The 12,602-nt window shown below is 38.9% G+C and overlaps 1 protein-coding gene across 3 annotated transcripts in view; it reads left to right on the top strand.

The window, feature by feature from the left end:
* The window catches only part of POT1 (protection of telomeres 1), an 80,867-nt gene that overhangs the window by 60,206 nt on the left and 8,059 nt on the right, over window positions 1-12,602 (top strand). The gene's annotated exons all lie outside the window — the stretch shown is intronic.

Raw genomic sequence — 12,602 nt, 5'->3', positions numbered from 1 at the left:
TGTAACTGTGAAAACTTTATCATCAGTAGCCATCATCTAACCAAATGCTCTAAATGAATGTTTATATAGTTTGTTGGATTGAAAAGTACACATTTAATTCTCTTTCTAATTAACAATTGAAAATTATATATTTGGCAATACTAAAGATCACTGTATAGAAAGGAATTAATGCACAGACATTGAAAAATATCTATATCTCATTGGTAGCCTTTGTATGGAGAGATGGGACTCAGACCTTAGTTCCCTATCCTGGTCAGCACTGAGACCTGTGAATATTTGACTGAGGGGTGGAAATCCTGAGATTCTTTGTCCTAAATTTGCAGCACTGACAGGCTACGGTTTTGAAAGCTGAGAATCTCAGGCAGCAATGACTTTTTGCCATTGCTAGCAATCTCCTTAATTACAAAAAAAAGTCACATTTCCTTTGGTGAGTTTCTTGACCAGGTATATGATTTCAGTTTCTAAAGACACTCAAAAGTTGAACCAATAGATCAGGTTAATACTGGTACACTAAAGTCCAGTGAAAACTCCAGGCATATGTTCCTGGTTTCTTATCTTCTTTCTCCCTCCACATACATCCCAGCATATAGGGTAACTGAATCAAAATGTCAGCTTCTTACTAGAAATGGCAAATATGCATGGAATATGAAGTCTGTCTCACACAGCAAAATCATCACAGGTAAGGGGGAAGAATATCTGATTGTAAATGAGAAGCTGGGAGGGAAAGTAAAAAAATTTGAAAGACCAATAAAGGAACATTAACCCATACTCTGTTCCAATTACACAGGTAAGTGCAGAGAAATTGATAAAATTGTAATTTTTTAAAAAAGGGATTTTCAGAAACAGAAAGGAAAAAATAAATTTGGAATAGTATTTTTAGGGGTGCCTGTGCAATTGGGCTCCTTGAAGTCAGTATTTTAAGGGGGTTTAAAAGCATAAGATTGGAAGTCTCTCCAAAGTCAGCTGAATTTAAGCTCCTGGATGTGTCAGACTCTCGAAACTCCAATTGAAAAGACAGAATGTAAATAAATAAGAGACTGTAGAAACAAGGAGGCATTTCTGGTAGGTTACCTGCTGTTCAGTGGAGATTGAACTTTCTCATCAGTTTCTGCAGTTATGGGATCCAGAAATTTACAGGCAAGGCTTTGAAATGCTTAAATACTAATCCATTGGCTACTGAGCAGCAGGAAGCAGGATTGCAAGAACAGTAGAGCCCACAGGCTACAAGCTGAGGTTTGCAACAGAAGGAAGAGAGTTTATTGTCTTAACAGGGATGAGTGCTTAGCTCTTCAATACCACAGTGTTTTAGATCACAAAAATTTATGCACATTAAGTCACTTTTTGGCCAAAGCCAAATGTGAAACTGGCAGGAACTGGGGTACTGCAGTAAGGGGCAAGGCCAAATACTGAAATGGAATTGTGAAAAAATTAAGCAAATATACATGCTCAAGTTCTTCAGGTGGAATGGGAGCACTGCAGAAAATTTTATTCCGTAGAGGAGAGAAAAAAATTTCAAATAAGAATTTACTTCAGATAAGCATTATTTAAACTGTACTGAACAGTGAATGTTAAGAATTGGAAACAAAAAAAATTGTTCAGCAGAAGATGAAGAGAGAAGGAAAGAACAGACTAATAAAGGCAAAAAGAGGTAGTAGTCTCTTTATGAGACAATTTGCTGCCACTCCTGTTCACAGCATTTCCTATACATGAAATTCCTAGTGAGAACTGTGGTTTGTGGAAATATTCATCTAATGAAGGATAACCAGATCCAAAGTGCTTGAAAAATATAGAGCAGAATTAGGCTCTAATTCATATTTGTAGTAAAGTTATGGATGGACTTCACCCCAGAACAATCTGCTACAATGTGTTTTTCCTTCTTGTTTTCTGCTGCAACATAAATGCCTACAGAGGTATCTCCTTAAAACTGCTGTTTTGTTACCATTTCTCTGCATATACCGAGCAGATTGAGAGTCTAGGAATAAATCTACATTTAGTAGATACTTGTTTTAATTTGAATTTTTGCTAGTAAACTAGGAAGAAATATACTAGATGTGGAAATATGTGCCAGAGAGGAAAAAATTATTTTTTTAAATCTCCTAACTGTTCTATTAAACACAAAGCTTTAAGCACGAATTTGTTCTATACCTTTTACTGTGTGTGTGTACACCTGTGAACTGACACTGTTAAAAGAATACAGTTTTGTGACGTACAAGCTGCACTTTTAGAATTGAGTGTGTATTTAGTTGTAATTTCAAAAACCAGCTATCTGATTTATGGAGCTGTTACTTCACTGAAAGGAATTCTCTGGATGATGCCAGTTTATAAATGCTGCTTGAATTTTGTGGCTAAAAGAGCAGCAAAACTGAAACTGAAATCTGCTGCTGGAACAGATTTAACTACAGATTTTATTTCTTTCTTCAGTCTACAAATGAGCCATTAAGCAACTCAAAGCCCCTCTGAAGCAAAGTTTGAAATGACAAATGTGATCAGTTACTGGCAGGGTGTGTGTTTACCAGAAGGGCTCTTTATTGTTTTTAATGGGGGTGGGTAAGGGGCTTGCACCAGACAGCAGTCTTTAGTGCTGCTCTTCTGTAATACATTCATTGGATGCTCCATCATGGGGGATACTCTTTTCCTAATACATTTACTGGGCTAAAGATATGAAATCCTATTAATAAAAATGAAACTGTTGCAGTGATTGAGTTTGACATAAGCCCACAATATAAGGAGATGTCAAAGACCATTTAGAGATGCTGCCCTTTGGTCTTCCCTTCTGCAGAGGTACCCTCATACCTGTAGTGGTGTGCGTAAGGTCTCGCTGCCCAGAAAACTGCAGTTGTCTTAAAGGGAAACAGCAGCTTCCATTTGCTGGTTTTTGTCAAGAGTAAACCAAATAGCCTTAAAAATAACGAGAAAGTGAAGAATTGCTTTTCCCCTACATTTGTTAGCAATGTGCTGTGGCTTGGGTCCTTCAGCAGGAAAAAGAAGCAGAAAAAGCTTGAAAAGTTTCATTTGATGAAGGGATGAGAAGGGTAAGAAGTTATATGTGAAAGAACAGTTCAGATTGAGGAATGAACCTTAAATATGTAACATTGCACTTCTATAAATCAGATGTTGTACCTTGAAAATCCTGATGCAGATCTGTTAACTGCTATGCTCTGTATGATTTTATATATTTATGATCTGATAATGAATAACTTTTTGAATGTTATTCCAATCTGTTGTGATTAACTAGAGTAATTCACAATTATATTTCTAAACAAGTTTAATTCCTCTCAATCCACTTACCGGAAATTGGTTTTATCTGAGCTGAGAGAGGTCATTTTGTTTTTCCTTTAAAAACTCTGGAAAAAAAAAAATTGGCAAAATCACAATATTTGTCATTCACCAAGTGCCGTGGCTTGCTCACATCAAATCATTTTTTCTTGCAAGAATGATATTCCACAATGATACCATGTAACTGTATCTTTTCACAGTAAGCTTACCAAGGCATTGTAAAAATAGCAGTGGTTTTCAAAGCTCATTTAGCTCTTCTGTAAGGCCTGGAAAAATGCGAACATCTTTGGCCTACTTTTCAGTCTGGGTAAAGAGGGAGCTGATCTGATGTGATGGAGCAGGGAATCCTGAATTCCTTTCTTAGTGGCTCTGGCCAAGGTACTCAAGCCTCATTTTAAATATTGAGGTCATTGGCTAATATGTGTCAGGAAAGCATAGAACTGTACCAAATACTCCTGTCAAGAACATGTGCAACAAGGCAAATCAGAATTAGAAGTCAATTCAAATTGAAACTGACAGAAGGAAAAATGTGACTGTGGTATATTCTGCTTTTGGTAATTCAGCTTTGGTAAAGAATCTTGGTCTGAACCTTAAACCAAATAGTAAATAAAAACATCATCTGATGAAAAGCACAATTAAACTACTTGCTCAAATAGAGCAGAGACCCCAGAAGAGGCATTGTATTTAAAAGTGTTTTTTTTCTTTTGGATACCATACAAGAACTTTATACATAACTTAGAGATATATATATATGACAAATTCACAGGCAACAACTGCATGTATTCAGTATGTATTCAACCATAATTATATGTGTAGTGTCTTATCTTGTGCACTGCAAATAATATATGCATCTCTGAGAACCATACCTTTATTGAGATAAGAGTATTGGAGTGCACTATCCAAGGGACTCATCAAAGCTGAGTCCAGATTCCAAACCTGACAGCTGTCAGTGATTGATGAATCTGTACCTAAGAATTCCAGTGAACAAACTGGCAAGCCCCAGCCCCAACTGGAACACCATGTAGCATGCCATGACCCAAAAGGAGGAGCTCATCTGGCTCTGCAACAGCTGCACTTCCCAGCTTCAAGAGGGACATCACATTGCTGTCACCTCCTCTATAATTTCCATCCTTAGTAAATCATCTATCCAGCTTTGAGTGTCTGTGCCTTTATTATCGAGATCCCAAAAGAACTGGCACCTCTTTGGTGTAAACCCATCAATTTTCAAACCACATATCAATACTCTCCTGTTGGTCCTCAAATTCATTCATAAAGGTTGAATATTAAAAAATGCAGCAGTTGGTCTAGACCAAAAGGAGAGCACTGACAAGTTTAAAACAGAAGCAGCAGATTAAATCACTTTAGAATAGCTGTGTCTAAACAGTTGCAAAACACATATAGATGAGTGTGCATAGAGACAGTTTGTACTGTAGTAATATAGCCCCTTAATTCCTCCTTTTCCATTTGTGCCTAATTCCAGGGTTTATTTTGTTGTAAAAGAAATTTCTTCTTGGTGAAAAAATTACTTTTATCCAATTTTTCCTGGTCAAAAAAATTACATTTCCTAACTTAGTCTAGGGAGTAGAGAAAAACAATTGCCAATTGGCACTTTTTGAATGTTGATAAGCTTATTTTTTAAGAAGACCGTAGAGAATTAGGTGTTGTAGCAGACAGGATCAGTAGTAATAGATATATTTTCTATCAGTACCCCAATACCCCAGTATTTCATCGCAGCCTGTAGTAGGGGGATGGGCTACATGCAGCATTCTCACTGCAGGTAAGTGAAACAGTCTCAATGATGTTATGACTTAGTAGTATTTTCTTAAATTTACGTCAAGCCAGGAATGGACCAGTGCTTCCTGACTCCCACATTAATGTCTTGGCTGAAAGAACCAGTGGTTTGCCCCTGTCTCACACTACACTGTTAAAATTAAAAAAAAGAAAAAAAAAACAAAACCAAAACAAACCAAACAAACAAAAAAACCAAACCAAAACAAAACAAAAAACCAAAACCCTAAGGAAAAAAAAACAACACAAAACCAATCAAACAAAAAAAACACTATGAAAGTTGGAGGGTTTCTTTCAAAGTAGTTGGAGAGGTGGATATGCGTAAGGCATAGAGGCACAGTCCTGCAAATGGCACCTGAAAACACTGTAGCAGTCTGCCTGGTGCTATTTATCAGTAGAGACTGGAGACGTGTGAAAATGAGAGAGAAATTTTTTATTCAGACAGATTTTATCAGAGCACATTTCCTGATAGCCTAGCCCCCCTACCTGGAAGACATGTCCCACTCTACTCTGCACTGATGCAACCTCACCTTGAATATTGTGTGCAGTTTTGATCACCACAATATAAGAAAGATATTAAGCTATTGGAAAGCGTCCAAAGGAGGGCAACAAAGATGGTGAAGGAGCCTTGAGGGGAAGCCATAGGAGGAATGGGTGCGGTCCCTTGGTCTGTTCAGCCTGGAGAAGAGGAGACTGAGGGGAGACCTCATTGCAGTTACAACTTCCTCATGAGGGGAAGAGGAGGGGTAGATACTGATCTCTGTGACCAGTGACAGGACCCAAGGGAATAGCCCAAAGTTGTATCAGGGGAGGTTTAGGCTGGATATCAGGAACAGGTTCTTCACCTAGAAGGTGGCTTGTCAGTAGAACAGGCTCCCCAGAGAAGTGGTCACAGCACCAAGCCTGACAGAGTTCAAGAAGTGTTTGGACAATACTCTTGGGCACATGATGTGATTCTTGGGGATGGTCCTGTGCAGGGCTAAGAGTTGGACTTGATGATCCTTGTGGGTCCCTTCCAACTCAGCATATTCTGTAATTCTGTGACATGAGGCTTTTCTTCTAACCAAATTAGGAAGAGGTTTATTCACTTTTCTTACAGACTACCCAAATCTGTATGAATTTCCCCACCTTCACATCTGTGCTGATGTCACAGTGGAACAGGAGGGGAGATCCCATTTCCCCACCTGTCTGTGGTGGGATGACCTTGGCTGGCTGCAAGAGGCCCACTCAGCTGCTCTCTCACTGCCTCTCCTCAGCAGCACAGGGGAATAAAAAAGATAGAAATGCTCAGGGGTTAAGATAAAGACAGGGAGGTCAATTGGCATGGACAAATCAGACTTGACTTCAAAAAAATCAATTTATTGTCAATAAAAATTGAGTTGGATGATGAAAAACAAAGATAAAAGCATAAAACACCTTTACATTTTCTTCTTCCCATACTTAACTTCACTCATCCTTTCCTGGCTCCTCAACCTCCTGAGCAGCACAAAGGGCCAGGGGTGGGGAATGAGAGCTGTAGTCAGTCCAGAACAGCTCCTCTCTGGCACTCCTTCCTCCCCATACTTTCCTCATGCTCCACTTTGGCTGCAGTCCTTTGGGATAAATCTGCTCCAACTACGGAGTGTTCTGAGTTGGAATGAACCCACAAGGATCATCAAATCCAACTCTTAGGTGAAGGCCTTTACAGGTGAACCCATGACCTTGGCATTATTAGCACCATGCTCTAACCAACTGAGCTAATCAGTGTGGATTCTTCCTGTCAGTTCCTGTCAGGAGCCTGCTCCAGTATGGGCTCTCCACAGGCTGCAGTTCCTTCAGGAAATATCCACCTGCACCCCATGGGTCCACCATGGGCTTTAGCATGGAGAACTGCACCACTGTGGTGTCCTCCACAGGCAACAGGGGAATCCCTGCTCTGGCACCTGGTGCACCTCCTCCCCCTACTTCTTCACTGAGCTTGGTGTCACAGGGTTCTTTCTCACACATTTTTCCTCACCCCTCACTTCTGTGCAGCATTTACCCTTTCTTAAATATGTTTTCCCAGAGGCACCACCACTCTGGCCAGTGGACTCAGATGTGCCCTTGCAGTGAATCAGCTGGAGCCAGCTGGAACTGGCTGATTCCAACCAGGGGCAGCCTCTCCTCACAGAGGTGGCCCTGCAGTCCCCATGGCTAGTGCCTGGACCCCTGTGCCCAGTACAGCTTCTGACTTTGTAGGCACAGGAGCAGGCACTTGCACTAAGACACTGACATGTGGCCATTAGTGGCTGAGGTGTCCTGATTTTAGTTAAAGAGAACAGCATGAAAACTGACAGCATAATAAATAATTTGGAAAGTTGTTAATCCAAAAATTCTAGCATGTTCACTGATGGAGCACAGCCAGGCTCTTGACAAGATGTGAGGTTTTGGAAAACACAGATAAATTTGGTTATGATCCATAAATGGTTCAATTTTTCCAAATTAAGAGTAAGAATAATGTGGGACAGAAATATGCAGTGTCCTACCCTTCAGTCCCCAGCTGTCTGACAAACACATTATTTAACACTGAGGGGTGTACCCTCCCTGTACGAGACACACACAACTTAACTGATACTTGGCAATAGAGAGCTTGGGCATTTTAATCAAGAGAAAAACTTAACACTTAAGGCCTAATTGTGCAAACAACCCATCTGTTTTGTACAGTGCAGAACCACAGCCATATTTTTAAGGTTAAATCAACCCCTTAGAAATTAGACAATATATTGCCGCTTTTACCCAACTGTGCTTTAGGCAATGGCACTGTTATACATTATTTCATCTAGTACTAAGAGACATGCGAGTGCATGGAAAGGGCTTCAAAAAATTGAGCAAATTAGTATCACATCTCTTCTTTTAATAGTACTGGAAGTACTGCAGCCCCAAAGGTGTATCTACTCACTGAAAGAAATTTTTTTTTTTTATTTATAAATGTGTAAAAGAAGGAACTGAGAAATTCTTCACAGATTTTTCTTAATCTGAATTGTGTTATTATCTGCAGATATTGTACAATAAGTGCTTTCCTTGTAAATAAGATCTTCATGATAAACCCTCTAGCATGAGTGTTTTACTCTTCCTCTAGTTTGTAAAGGGAATCTCTTTGACGTATATCTGGAGGATGTTTAAGCTTTTCATTTTTACCCTTATTGTTCTGGCTACAACAAGATGCTTTTTAAAGGGAAACCCACTTTAAAGATATATAAATTGCGGATGATGACTGAAAATTAGCTCTAGAGAAGAGAATAAACAAGCATAGGTACCAGCACAATAAGTCTTCTGTGAGTCCTGCAGTGCTGTCCAAGAAAATTATGATATTTAATTTTTGGTATAAGTTTTGCAATAGGCTCTTTCATTTGGCTAGCCATGTGTCCACTTATGCAAAATCCAAAGTCCAAACCTATGCACTCTTTCTTGAGGAACTGGCTATCATCTAGACACGTCAGTCCATTTATTCAGCCATTACCTTTTGTAGCCACTTGAGTTACAAAGAGCATTATGAAAGTGAAGAAAATTCAAGATGTACCAGTAAATTTAGATATTCATTCATGACAGATGGATGAAACAAGTAGTCAGATTAAACTACTCTGCAGTATCTGAAGTAATTGCTAATATCTGAAGTAAACAATGACATTCCTGAATGAAAACTGTGCTAGATATAATACTTGAGAAATAAGATTTTAACTTGCCTTTTTTTTTTTTTTTGATCAGCATAGCAATAAAGCAACTTAATTCACTGTGGTCATACTTCAAACTTAGCTGAGATCATCAAGTGAAATTCAAACACAGATCAGGAATGAAAAAATAAATTCTAACACAACAAGCTGAAAGGGAACAATGATTAGTCAGAAAAAAATGCATTTAGACAATCACAATAGCAATGATATTTTATTGTAATTTACTTAAAAGAGTAAGACCTCAGCCTGAGCAATCGTATTATCTTGTTAGATGTGCATCTGAAGTATTTACTATTTGATCTCTGTGGACAGAAAACATCTGACTAATACACATAATTTTTAAGCCAGTTAAGCCTGGAAACACAGCCAGAGTTGGGAATCACATGTACTATGTCCCTCACAGACAGGTATATGGAGACAATCTTTGCTGTAGACTGTGTGTGCTTATGAAAAGATGCAACCCATAAATGAGACAGATGAATGAGGGGCATGTGAAAGAAAAGATGTCAGGATTAAATATAATTATCAAACATGCATAGCACCTATTGGCCAGGTTATTGTGCCCATTTTACCAGAAGGGGTGTAATTCCATTCACAGTTCACCAGTATAAGACATTTAGTTTCCTTTTTTAGCTTTGCTACAAGTCAAGGTTTCAAATACTGCTCATCTCCCAGCTGAGAAAGTAACTAGGCTTTCTAAAGAAATTTTCTGAGAGCTGTTCAGGTTGTCTCTTGAAGCAAGGGTTTTGCTCTACGACTTTGTTAGACACTTTCATTCAGAGCTATGACACTGGTGAATTATTCCTCTTATTGAGGAAATTAATTCAAAGCAACAGAGTGTCATGCACAAAGTATGAAATAGATCTTATTTCTGTGTTAAAACTGTAACAGGAAACACTGATTAAAGGTTGTCATTTAGTGCTTGTAAAATAAATTGAAAAATCTCCTATCCTCCCAGGTTATACACAAGAAACTTGATATTGTGCATAATGTTCTGTGAGTATGAAAATAAGCTGAGAACTGGATCTTTACAACTTCACAACCATTCTTTTTGCATGTCCAAGTGAGACAGGAATCAATTTTTGAAAGTTTGCCCAAGGTATCCGTTGCTGGTTTTCATTTTCAAACCAAGTTAAACACCTTTTTATTCTAACACTTGGAGTTGAGATTGACATAGCCCTTCCTTGAATGCTGTTGAGTGATCACTATCTTCAATGTATAATCTTTGGAAATATGTCACTTTCTTAAACTAAATGAACCTTATTCATCCCTTGAGTAATTATCTGTAACAAAGAACAAGGATGGAATTGGTGCACCTGAATGCAAGAGGAACTGACAGCCCTGGCATGATACCAAGTTCTGTGGAGCTGCCTCTGTATCCCGTTTACCTGACTGTATTCTCAAATTCTGCCCTACTCTGAGAACTCATTTTTTTTGAAGTGTAAGAATCACTTCCTGGTCTGGGAAGGACACCATGGGTTCAAGGATACCACGCTGACCGTGCTTAGTTAGTAACACTGGATGGTAGGTCCTCCAAATTTCATCCAGCTTGCTGCTTTGCTCTTGGACACCACTGGTGGTATCCTGAAATATCACCACCAGATCCTGAAAATAACTGCTGCCCTCTTAATATCTCCATGGAAAGCCCTGAGCACCAGCAGGCTTTGCATAGATACAGTTCTTTCTGAAGATGCAACTTCATAAATCACCTAAGCCCCAGCAAGTCCATGATACCACCAAAGAGATGAGCCCTGCATTTTTCTCTGGTCATAAGTTCCCAAGCCCTCCCTCATGCTTGACGGGTTGCATGATCTGGCTTATCATCTCCCTGATTTAGCTCAAAACTAATCTTTGCAGGGAGAGAGAAAAGGTGGGAAAAGATGCAGAAACAATTTAGATGCACGGAGAAACCACCTGTTTTGGCAGAATTACTGTCTTGGGTCTTAAGCAAAGACACCTATGAAATGGTGTCCAGCGAGAGGCCATTACAGAAACAGTGCTAATGGCTGGTTCTCCAGAGCTCCTTGAAAAAGCTCAGTTTTGCCTCCTTTTTCTGCTGGAAAGATTTGCCATGCATAGTGGACTGTACAAATCTTTGCAACGTGATTTGTTCTTTTAATGTGATTTGATCAACATTAAAGTCATTAAGAGGATGACCATAAATTGCTCTCATTAACTTGTCATAGCAAAGATGAGTGCAGCTCACATGTCTTAGGACTGTAATTTCAGGTTGTCTCTCTGTAGATTGAGGGAGCAATTCCTCTGCTGCTTTATATTCTTTTTTATTTTTCCCAGCTACAAAGTTTAGATATTTTCTTATCTTTATTTTCTTTCTATCTATCTGTCTATCTGTCTATCTGTCTATCTATCTATCTATCCACCATCATCTGTCTAATTTTGTTGGAGGGGAAAATAATGTAAATTTTTGAGGATAACAGGCAGGAAAATAGTCTGCTTGCATTGTCCTTGCTATTGCTCTGCAACTCCATGTCCTATAGTGGCTTTGGCAGCTACCTGCAAAGTCATCTGTGCTCTTTAAGTCCTCCCCCAGTGAACACACACCTTCAAGATTCCATTTTTACAATTGCTTTGCAAAACCAAAGACTGTTTTAACCTACAGCAAACATTTTACTAATGTCATTCATGACATCATAACCAGCTGAAGTTTTTCTCCTGAACATTACAGATGTTCACAAGAGATTCAGCACTGAAATTATTGAGTTAATTTCTACAGTGTCTTAAGATACATACACTGCACAAACAACCTTCTGAAAATCATCACCAACATAATGAGAAAATTTGGTCAATTGAAAAAGGGACTCTCTTGTAGGCCAAAAGCAGAGCTGTGATAGAGACTTCCTCAACATCCTGACACTGAATTTCAGAGAAAACATTTGTATTCAGGTGTTGACCTGCAGACAGGAACACAAATATTTTACAGCTGAGATCAATAAGGAGTTTACTACTATACATGTGTCTACATTGAACAATTATTACATAAAAACCAGAAATAGCGCAGAGAACAGAGTATAGGGCCCTCTTGGTCCTACAGTAGGAGAGCAGGAGGTCACAGACAATCTAGTTCTCATCAGGTGTCTGCAAGTGCTGCACCCCCCCATCAGTCATTTTGAGTTGAGGTTCTGGGAATGCAGGTGTTTGTACAGGGCTACTCTTGAGGGGCTGCAGTTCTTTATTGAGCCTAGACCTTATCCTCTGACTTCTAGCTTCTTCATACTGAATCTTCTCTGTGGCACTTAAAGATCTGTGCACTTTCCTTCACTGTTGATAGAAAATGTGATTTTTTTTTTTCTTTACCTACACGGGGCTGTACTGACAACATGCAGAGAAAGAGGTTTCATCTTTAGTAAGTCTTGAGTTTATTCACACAGAACTTGTTGGATTATGTTTTGCTTCCAGAAGTCATTAAAAGCTGGCAGCTGTTCCTTACTGTCCTGTTCTGCAAATCCTCTCTGAATTTTGAGAATTTCGCCATCAAAACATGATAAAAAGAGCTTAACTGAGAATTTTAAATTTTTAAAGTATAGTAACTTACTAGTTAGAAGGAATCAGCTTTCTCTCCATACGAGCTGCTATTGTCTTGACAGCAAATCTGCTTCCAGATTTACATTTGTACCCCGCTGTGTTCTCCTATCCCCTCTCCAAAAGTTTATCATCTCCTCTGGATGCACAGCAGCTCTCCAAACAAATTTTAAGTTTCCTGGCCCAAAACAAAATTTCCTTAAAAAGAAATATTAGAAAGTGACCTAAAGTCTACATTATTCCACAAATGCAGCTGTGGAAAGAGTCACATGAAAAATTGGGTTATCAGAACTAAGAAGGAGTGAGAAT

Source organism: Manacus candei, unplaced genomic scaffold (genome assembly GCF_025592945.1).
Source record: "Manacus candei isolate 608988 ecotype Guabito, Panama unplaced genomic scaffold, ASM2559294v1 h1tg000043l, whole genome shotgun sequence".
NCBI lineage: Eukaryota > Metazoa > Chordata > Aves > Passeriformes > Pipridae > Manacus > Manacus candei.
The sequence above is the reverse complement of the archived record's forward strand: the minus strand, read 5'-3'. Positions and strand labels throughout refer to the sequence as shown.